The sequence below is a fragment of the Ranitomeya imitator genome, chromosome 1, assembly GCF_032444005.1.
Source record: "Ranitomeya imitator isolate aRanImi1 chromosome 1, aRanImi1.pri, whole genome shotgun sequence".
Lineage (NCBI taxonomy): Eukaryota > Metazoa > Chordata > Amphibia > Anura > Dendrobatidae > Ranitomeya > Ranitomeya imitator.
The window spans coordinates 562,891,181-562,900,842 of record NC_091282.1 but is presented as its reverse complement, the minus strand read 5'-3'; the positions used below and the strand labels follow the sequence as shown (position 1 = coordinate 562,900,842).

Here is a 9,662-nt window from a genome sequence, read left to right as displayed (position 1 = left end):
TTGATCCTAGCCAGCACTTGTGCCCAGGCCTTAAGCCTAGCCTGCACTTTTGCTCAGGCCTTAAGCCTAGCCTGCACTAGTGCCCAGGCCTTAAGCCTAGCTGGCACTTGTGCCCATGCCTTAAGCCTAGCCAGCATTTGTGCCCCCTGCCTTGATCCTAGCCAGCACTGCACTTGTGCCCAGGCCTTAAGCCTAGCCCGCACTGCACTTGTGCCCAGGCCTTAAGCCTAGCCCGCACTTGTGCCCAGGCCTTAAGCCTAGCCCGCACTTGTGCCCAGGCCTTAAGCCTAGCCCGCACTTGTGCCCAGGCCTTAAGCCTAGCCCGCACTTGTGCCCAGGCCTTAAGCCTAGCCCGCACTTGTGCCCAGGCCTTAAGCCTAGCCCGCACTTGTGCCCAGGCCTTAAGCCTAGCCCGCACTTGTGCCCAGGCCTTAAGCCTAGCCCGCACTTGTGCCCAGGCCTTAAGCCTAGGCCGCACTTGTGCCCAGGCCTTAAGCCTAGCCCCCACTTTTGCCCCAGGCCTTAAGCCTAGCCCGCACTTGTGCCCCGGCCTTAAGCCTAGCCCGCACTTGTGCCCCGGCCTTAAGCCTAGCCCGCACTTGTGCCCCGGCCTTAAGCCTAGCCCGCACTTGTGCCCCGGCCTTAAGCCTAGCCCGCACTTGTGCCCCGGCCTTAAGCCTAGCCCGCACTTGTGCCCCGGTCTTAAGCCTAGCCCGCACTTGTGCCCCGGTCTTAAGCCTAGCCCGCACTTGTGCCCCGGCCTTAAGCCTAGCCTGCATACGTGCCCCTGCCTTATGCCTAGCTTGCACTTGTGCCTCTGCCTTATGCTTAGTTTGTGCTTGTGCCCCTGCCTAAAGCCTAGCCAGCACTTGTGCCCCTGCCTTATGCCTAGCCAGCACTTGTGCCCCTGCCTTATGCCTAGCCAGCACTTGTGCCCCGGCCTTAAGCCTAGCCCGCACTTGTGCCCCGGCCTTAAGCCTAGCCCGCACTTGTGCCCCGGCCTTAAGCCTAGCCCGCACTTGTGCCCCGGCCTTAAGCCTAGCCCGCACTTGTGCCCCGGCCTTAAGCCTAGCCCGCACTTGTGCCCCGGCCTTAAGCCTAGCCCGCACTTGTGCCCCGGCCTTAAGCCTAGCCCGCACTTGTGCCCCGGCCTTAAGCCTAGCCCGCACTTGTGCCCCGGCCTTAAGCCTAGCCCGCACTTGTGCCCCGGCCTTAAGCCTAGCCCGCACTTCTGCCCCGGCCTTAAGCCTAGCCCGCACTTGTGCCCCGGCCTTAAGCCTAGCCCGCACTTGTGCCCCGGCCTTAAGCCTAGCCCGCACTTGTGCCCCGGCCTTAAGCCTAGCCCGCACTTGTGCCCCGGCCTTAAGCCTAGCCCGCACTTGTGCCCCGGCCTTAAGCCTAGCCCGCACTTGTGCCCCGGCCTTAAGCCTAGCCCGCACTTGTGCCCCGGCCTTAAGCCTAGCCCGCACTTGTGCCCCGGCCTTAAGCCTAGCCCGCACTTGTGCCCCGGCCTTAAGCCTAGCCCGCACTTGTGCCCCGGCCTTAAGCCTAGCCCGCACTTGTGCCCCGGCCTTAAGCCTAGCCCGCACTTGTGCCCCGGCCTTAAGCCTAGCCCGCACTTGTGCCCCGGCCTTAAGCCTAGCCCGCACTTGTGCCCCGGCCTTAAGCCTAGCCCGCACTTGTGCCCCGGCCTTAAGCCTAGCCCGCACTTGTGCCCCGGCCTTAAGCCTAGCCCGCACTTGTGCCCCGGCCTTAAGCCTAGCCCGCACTTGTGCCCCGGCCTTATGCCTAGCCAGCACTTGTGCCCCTGCCTTATGCCTAGCCAGCACTTGTGCCCCTGCCTTATGCCTAGCCAGCACTTGTGCCCCTGCCTTATGCCTAGCCAGCACTTGTGCCCCTGCCTTATGCCTAGCCAGCAATTGTGCCCCTGCCTTATGCCTAGCCAGCACTTGTGCCCCGGCCTTAAGCCTAGCCCGCACTTCTGCCCCGGCCTTAAGCCTAGCCCGCACTTCTGCCCCGGCCTTAAGCCTAGCCCGCACTTGTGCCCCGGCCTTAAGCCTAGCCCGCACTTGTGCCCCGGCCTTAAGCCTAGCCCGCACTTGTGCCCCGGCCTTAAGCCTAGCCCGCACTTGTGCCCCGGCCTTAAGCCTAGCCCGCACTTGTGCCCCGGCCTTAAGCCTAGCCCGCACTTGTGCCCCGGCCTTAAGCCTAGCCCGCACTTGTGCCCCGGCCTTAAGCCTAGCCCGCACTTGTGCCCCGGCCTTAAGCCTAGCCCGCACTTGTGCCCCGGCCTTAAGCCTAGCCCGCACTTGTGCCCCGGCCTTAAGCCTAGCCCGCACTTGTGCCCCGGCCTTAAGCCTAGCCCGCACTTGTGCCCCGGCCTTAAGCCTAGCCCGCACTTGTGCCCCGGCCTTAAGCCTAGCCCGCACTTGTGCCCCGGCCTTAAGCCTAGCCCGCACTTGTGCCCCGGCCTTAAGCCTAGCCCGCACTTGTGCCCCGGCCTTATGCCTAGCCAGCACTTGTGCCCCTGCCTTATGCCTAGCCAGCACTTGTGCCCCTGCCTTATGCCTAGCCAGCACTTGTGCCCCTGCCTTATGCCTAGCCAGCACTTGTGCCCCTGCCTTATGCCTAGCCAGCACTTGTGCCCCTGCCTTATGCCTAGCCAGCACTTGTGCCCCTGCCTTATGCCTAGCCAGCACTTGTGCCCCTGCCTTATGCCTAGCCAGCACTTGTGCCCCTGCCTTATGCCTCGCCAGCACTTTTGCCCCTGCCTTATGCCTAGCCAGCAATTTTGAGCCCCTTGCATTATTGTTTTTTTGTTTTTAGCTTCATGTTGGTTATGCACACAGGGCAGGCTTTACGCTCTTCGCTCTTGTCCCGTCTGAATGCACATGCACGACTGTAATTGGGGACGAAGGCATTACCCATTTACGGAGGACAGACAAGATGTGCCTGGTCGCTTGGAGCATGGGGGTTATGGAGTGGCTCCGCACTGTACAACAAAGTACAGAGTAGAGGGGTGAAAGCTAGCTCTTCACCTCTAAGGGTGCCTATCCCTTTATGCAAAGAGTGCAAAGAGTTAGCCGTATGCCTTATGTGTAGCCATCACTTTTGCCCCTGCCTTAAGCCTAGCCTGCATACGTGCCCCTGCCTTATGCCTAGCTTGCACTTGTGCCTCTGCCTTATGCTTAGTTTGTGCTTGTGCCCCTGCCTAAAGCCTAGCCAGCACTTGTGCCCCTGCCTTATGCCTAGCCAGCACTTGTGCCCCTGCCTTATGCCTAGCCAGCACTTGTGCCCCTGCCTTATGCCTAGCCAGCACTTGTGCCCCCTGCCTTGATCCTAGCCAGCACTGCACTTGTGCCCATGCCTTAAGCCTATAGCAATATAAAGCACGGCACTCTTGGCTTCTTGGGGGTGCACAAGTTAGGTTTCCAACCCGTCAAATCAAAGCAATAAATACTTGGCACTCAGACGAACTTTTTGCATGATCAGAAGTGAATAATTCATTTATTTAGTGCATCCAGCTTAATTGTTAAACGTTTTCGGTCTACAAAGACCTTCATCAGAAACAGTTATTGGATTACTGAAATACATATATCAAAATACAAAGAAATGTTGTTAGAATAGGTAACATGATGCACAGTCTCAATATAGGCATATTTATAATATACTTGAGAAAATCAAATACATCAATAGAGAAATGACAAACAACGACTGAGGCGGACTAGGTGGATCCGGCCTGGTGTTCCGTGAGTCGTGAGCCTTGTTCAGGAGATCTATGGACTGTGAACGTGTATAGGAGAAGGATATAAGCAGGTGATGACCTCCAGTCCCAGCTAAGGATTAACAAAGTGGGCCTAGAAATGACCACCCCCACTTGAAAATAAAGGATACTGCAAATAAGGTGAACTCCCAATACGCGGGACCAGGGGGCTAGAGTGCGAGATGAGGTGCCTATAACACAGAAGCAAAAACCATGAGTACATAAAAGGAGCATAAAGAACCACATCAAAAATGCCATAAGACGAGAATAGTGTAGGAGAACTAGTGGTGAAGCCTAAAAAGGGCATGCTATATGATAAGACTAGTCCCAGTATGTGACCATCAGGAGCCTGTGTAAAGAGAAAACAGATCTATGGATGCAATAGCACAGAGTAGTGTGGACCAGCGACCCTGGCCAGGATAGGCAAGAAATAAAACCAAGCTCAAGAAAATAAAGCTCAAGAAAATAGGAAGGCCCCCCTCTACTTATTAAAAGTACCTGAATGCCACGAAGAGTAAATGTGGGCCCACAGGGGTGCCAACAAACGGCAGAGTCCGGGAGAATATGGCGCCTGAGTAAAATATAGTACAAGGTGTAATAAAAAGAGTGAGTGGCTTAAGGCAGAAGGATCCCCAATAGGGCTGCGGCGGTTACCTTAAAGAGCCTGGAGAAGCGGGAGCAGGGCGCTATGGAAAGGCGAGAAGCTCGCAATGGCACAAGCGCTGTGGACAAGGAAAGCAATAAGGAGGTAACTAGGCAGCAGAAAATGACAGAAGGCAAGGGGATAAGGAGAGGGAGGGGAGGAGAGGACAGAGTGAATAGGACAGTGTAGCAAGGACAGAGCGCTACTGTACCTAAGACCTCCAATGGCACCGGCGCCGAACCGCTAGAGACGCGCACTCCCGGGACTGCTGACCGGCAGAGGCACTTCCGGGTTTAAGTGCCCGCTGCCTGAAGGTCAGCTGACGCGCCGCGTCAACAGGTCACATGACCGGCGGGGCCGCGCATGCGTGGAGCAGGGGGAGAGGCCGGGGAGGGGAGCCGGGGAGAGATAGCGCCTGCGCAAAGGAATGAAGTACAATCAATGGAGACAAGAGGAAAAGAGGCCATATAAAGCCAAGGTCGCAGCGCAGAGGATATCAGGCAGGACACCGGATGTAAGCAGGGTGCTGGGGTTGATAAGAAGGCAAAACGCATGGTGGACCAGAGAGTCAAAGAGAGAAACAGGTCCATAAAGTGGTGGTCACATCGGAACACTATATAGAGAAAAAGATAATACTCTATATAGAGATGGCATTGTGAGGGAATACTATACCATGTGAGAAAAGGCCAGTGCTCAGTGCGTGGGGTGCAATTAACGGTTCTGAAAAGAAAAGAACATGAAACAGTTAAAAGCAAGACAAAAACAGGTCAATATACAATGTAATTACAATAAAAACGTACACAGTATCTTTACAAAAAAGCTGATACATCATAGTCCCTATTTAATCCCTTTGGTTCAAGGGTCTGCAAGGTATAAATCCAATATGCTTCCCTTTTCTGGAGCATTTTGGTGCGGTTTTGGCCCCTTCTAGGGATGTCAACCTGTTCAAGGACCTGGAACCGAAGTTGAGCGATATTATGATTTTTGGCGGAGAAATGGAATGGAAGGGGGAGGTGTGTCTTATTACATCGGATCGTAGATTTGTGTTGGGCCACCCTATCTCTCACCGTTTGTGTGGTTTCCCCCACATAGGCCAAGCCGCAAGGGCATTTGATAAGATAGACTACAAATGTCGACTCGCAGGTATAGAAACCCTTAATGGGAATAGCCTTGCCAGTCTGTGGGTGAAAAACGGAGGGACCCTTTTGTACATTACTGCATTGTAGACAATTTAGGCAAGGGAATGTGCCTCTTCTCTGAGTTTGAAGAAAAACCTGTTTGGGAATCAGGGTACCTGGACCAACATCCGCCTTTACTAACCTATCCTTGAGATTCCTAGCTCGCTTGAAACATGACAGAAATGGCAATTTGAACTCCGCAATGTCAGGATAACTTTTAGTTAGGATATTCCAGTGCCTCCGAATGGTCGACTGTACTAGGCCAGAAAAAGGGTGAAAAGTCGAGACGAATGGGATTCTTTTGGGCTTGTCCTTGGGTTTACTAATTGACATGTAACGTTTAGCCTCTGTCAGTATCCCCTGAGGGTACCCCCTATCAGCAAATTTGTGTTCCATCTCGATGAGTCTGGTTTTTTTTAAATTCTCATCAGAGACTATCCTGTCGACCCTATGGAACTGTGATTTTGGAATAGAGTTCTTAATGGAGGGTGGGTGGCAACTGGTGAAGAATAGGAGGCCATTGCGATCTGTCGGTTTAGTGTATAAATCGATCGCCAAGTGACCCCCCCTCTCCTTATAAATCAAAGTATCCAAAAAGCTAATCCTGTGTGTGTCATGTTGTAAAGAGAATTTTAATTCAGGCCAGATACCATTGATATGTTGATCAAAAGGCAGGAGTGATTCAATTGGACCGTCCCAGATGCAGAATATATCATCGATATATCTCCGCCAAACCTTGCAGTGACTCATAAATAGAGGATGATTGTACACAAAATCTTGTTCAAAAATCGCCATGTACGCTATGGCGTAAGGGGGCGCTACGTTCGCGCCCATCGCGGTGCCTTGCTGTTGGGCATAAAAGGTGTCCTGGAACAAGAAATAATTTTCTTTGAGTACCAGGCCCAATAGGTCGGCACAGAGATGACGGATTTTGATGTCTACTTTGTTATCATGTAGGAGTCTATCGGTAGCTGCTAAGCCTTTCTCGTGGACTATCGATGTATAGAGGCTGTTGACATCCCAGGTTATCAAGAGGGAAGAAGGGGATATGGGGCCCAAAGACTTAATGACCTGAATGAAATCATTAGTATCCAATAAGAAAGAGCGGGTAGTTTTAACTAGTGGTGTGAGAATTTTTTCCAATACCATGGATAAAGGTGACAGAACCGAGTCGGTTAGGGACACAATAGGCCGGCCAGGTGGTTTGACTAGTCTTTTGTGTATTTTAGGCAGGATATAAAATATAGGGGTAATAGGATCCTTTTTAATGAGAAAATCTCTCATTTTTTTGTCAATGGTGCCTGCTTGGAAGTGGAAGTCTACGACGGGTGCGATTTTTTTGATCAGTAGGTTCAGAGGGTTATGTGGTATTATTTTGTATACTGTGGTGTCCCCCAGTTGTCTAAACACCTCCTCAAGATAGTCAGACCTATCCATAATCACCGTTGCCCCGCCCTTATCTGCTGGTTTGATAATTAAGGATTTATCCGATGAAAGTTGATCCAATGAGAGTCTCTCGGCATGTGTGAGATTGGAATGGAACTGGAACCTCCCCCGGTCCATCTCCCTAGTCAATGTGTGGATGTCCCTCTCGACAAGGGAAACGAAAGTTTCCACTGGTGGGTTGGATCGTGGTGGCATGTAGGAGCTAGGAGTCCGTAACCCCAAATCCTGGAGTTCAAGTAGAGTCTTATCCTGCCTGGAGGAATTCAGTACGGCAGGTTGTTCCGAGAAGTGTACACGCAATCTGATGTTGCGATAGAACCTCTGCAGGTCCATGTTGAGTTCAAAAGAATTGAACTTATACATAGGGCAAAAGGATAAACCCTTCTGGAGTACAGCCAGTTGATATGTGTCCAGGTTCTTGGAAGAGATGTTGACTACCAGCGGGAGGTCCTTACCTGTGAGCGTGTCGCCATCTGATTTCGGGGTTCCCCGGCGGCATTGGCCCCCCCCGCCTCGTTTTCCCTTTGAACGGCCGCGGTTGTTCCCTAAAAAAGAATGGGAGGAAGAAGAATTTGAGGTGCCGGGCCTGCTGTCGATGGAACCAGAAGAGCTTAGCGAGCTGTGACGCCTGGTGGAATGCCGAGTATCTCGCCATTGGTAGACCCGGTTCTGTAAGTAGTCCTCGGTGTCTCTCAGAAATTTGGATCTTTTCCTCTTTTCCAACTCTACTCTGTGTAATCGAAATAATTCCTGATTCTTTGACTTGAGTTCCTGGAATTCTTCTTGAGGTAGGGTACTGGTCAGCTGGCTCTCGATCGCGTTGATTTGGGCATTCACCGTCTCCAGGTTCTTTTGAAGGTAGGACAGGGTTAAGGTCATAAGGTCTGCTGAACATTTGTTTAAAATGTGTTCAAACTTCGTGCAGTAATCTTTATCCTCCCTGAAGAAGGTCGGTTGTAAGGGGACCCGCAATCCCCGTGGGATTCTCTGGACACGGAGGTATTCAGCTATTGTAATAATGTGCAATTCTAAGTTAACTGCTCTTCTAGACTCGCGTTCCAAATCGCGATTCTTGAGTTCTTTAGCAGGAATCTGAAGAAAGTCGCTGGGCGCGGTAACTTTGGAAAGGATTTCCGCCGCCTCTGTTGCATTGAAGGAGAAGGTCTCGCTCGACATCATCCAAGGTGCTCGTGGAAGGAATGAGCATGTAGCAATATAAAGCACGGCACTCTTGGCTTCTTGGGGGTGCACAAGTTAGGTTTCCAACCCGTCAAATCAAAGCAATAAATACTTGGCACTCAGACGAACTTTTTGCATGATCAGAAGTGAATAATTCATTTATTTAGTGCATCCAGCTTAATTGTTAAACGTTTTCGGTCTACAAAGACCTTCATCAGAAACAGTTATTGGATTACTGAAATACATATATCAAAATACAAAGAAATGTTGTTAGAATAGGTAACATGATGCACAGTCTCAATATAGGCATATTTATAATATACTTGAGAAAATCAAATACATCAATAGAGAAATGACAAACAACGACTGAGGCGGACTAGGTGGATCCGGCCTGGTGTTCCGTGAGTCGTGAGCCTTGTTCAGGAGATCTATGGACTGTGAACGTGTATAGGAGAAGGATATAAGCAGGTGATGACCTCCAGTCCCAGCTAAGGATTAACAAAGTGGGCCTAGAAATGACCACCCCCACTTGAAAATAAAGGATACTGCAAATAAGGTGAACTCCCAATACGTGGGACCAGGGGGCTAGAGTGCGAGATGAGGTGCCTATAACACAGAAGCAAAAACCATGAGTACATAAAAGGAGCATAAAGAACCACATCAAAAATGCCATAAGACGAGAATAGTGTAGGAGAACTAGTGGTGAAGCCTAAAAAGGGCATGCTATATGATAAGACTAGTCCCAGTATGTGACCATCAGGAGCCTGTGTAAAGAGAAAACAGATCTATGGATGCAATAGCACAGAGTAGTGTGGACCAGCGACCCTGGCCAGGATAGGCAAGAAATAAAACCAAGCTCAAGAAAATAAAGCTCAAGAAAATAGGAAGGCCCCCCTCTACTTATTAGAAGTACCTGAATGCCACGAAGAGTAAATGTGGGCCCACAGGGGTGCCAACAAACGGCAGAGTCCGGGAGAATATGGCGCCTGAGTAAAATATAGTACAAGGTGTAATAAAAAGAGTGAGTGGCTTAAGGCAGAAGGATCCCCAATAGGGCTGCGGCGGTTACCTTAAAGAGCCTGGAGAAGCGGGAGCAGGGCGCTATGGAAAGGCGAGAAGCTCGCAATGGCACAAGCGCTGTGGACAAGGAAAGCAATAAGGAGGTAACTAGGCAGCAGAAAATGACAGAAGGCAAGGGGATAAGGAGAGGGAGGGGAGGAGAGGACAGAGTGAATAGGACAGTGTAGCAAGGACAGAGCGCTACTGTACCTAAGACCTCCAATGGCACCGGCGCCGAACCGCTAGAGACGCGCACTCCCGGGACTGCTGACCGGCAGAGGCACTTCCGGGTTTAAGTGCCCGCTGCCTGAAGGTCAGCTGACGCGCCGCGTCACCAGGTCACATGACCGGCGGGGCCGCGCATGCGTGGAGCAGGGGGAGAGGCCGGGGAGGG

At 51.8% G+C, this 9,662-nt stretch overlaps 1 long non-coding RNA gene across 2 annotated transcripts; it reads right to left on the bottom strand.

The window, feature by feature from the left end:
- Positions 1 to 3,488: 3,488 nt before the first annotated feature.
- LOC138657933 (uncharacterized) lies at positions 3,489 to 7,564 on the bottom strand. Of its 2 annotated transcripts, XR_011317260.1 has the most exons (4): positions 7,486 to 7,564; positions 5,079 to 5,126; positions 3,895 to 3,954; positions 3,489 to 3,783 (listed from the first exon to the last, which is right to left on the bottom strand). It is a non-coding gene; the product is annotated as an uncharacterized lncRNA (long non-coding RNA). The 2 variants fall into 2 exon arrangements; XR_011317261.1 differs by lacking the exons at positions 5,079 to 5,126; positions 7,486 to 7,564 and adding an exon at positions 4,262 to 4,335.
- Positions 7,565 to 9,662: the final 2,098 nt, after the last annotated feature.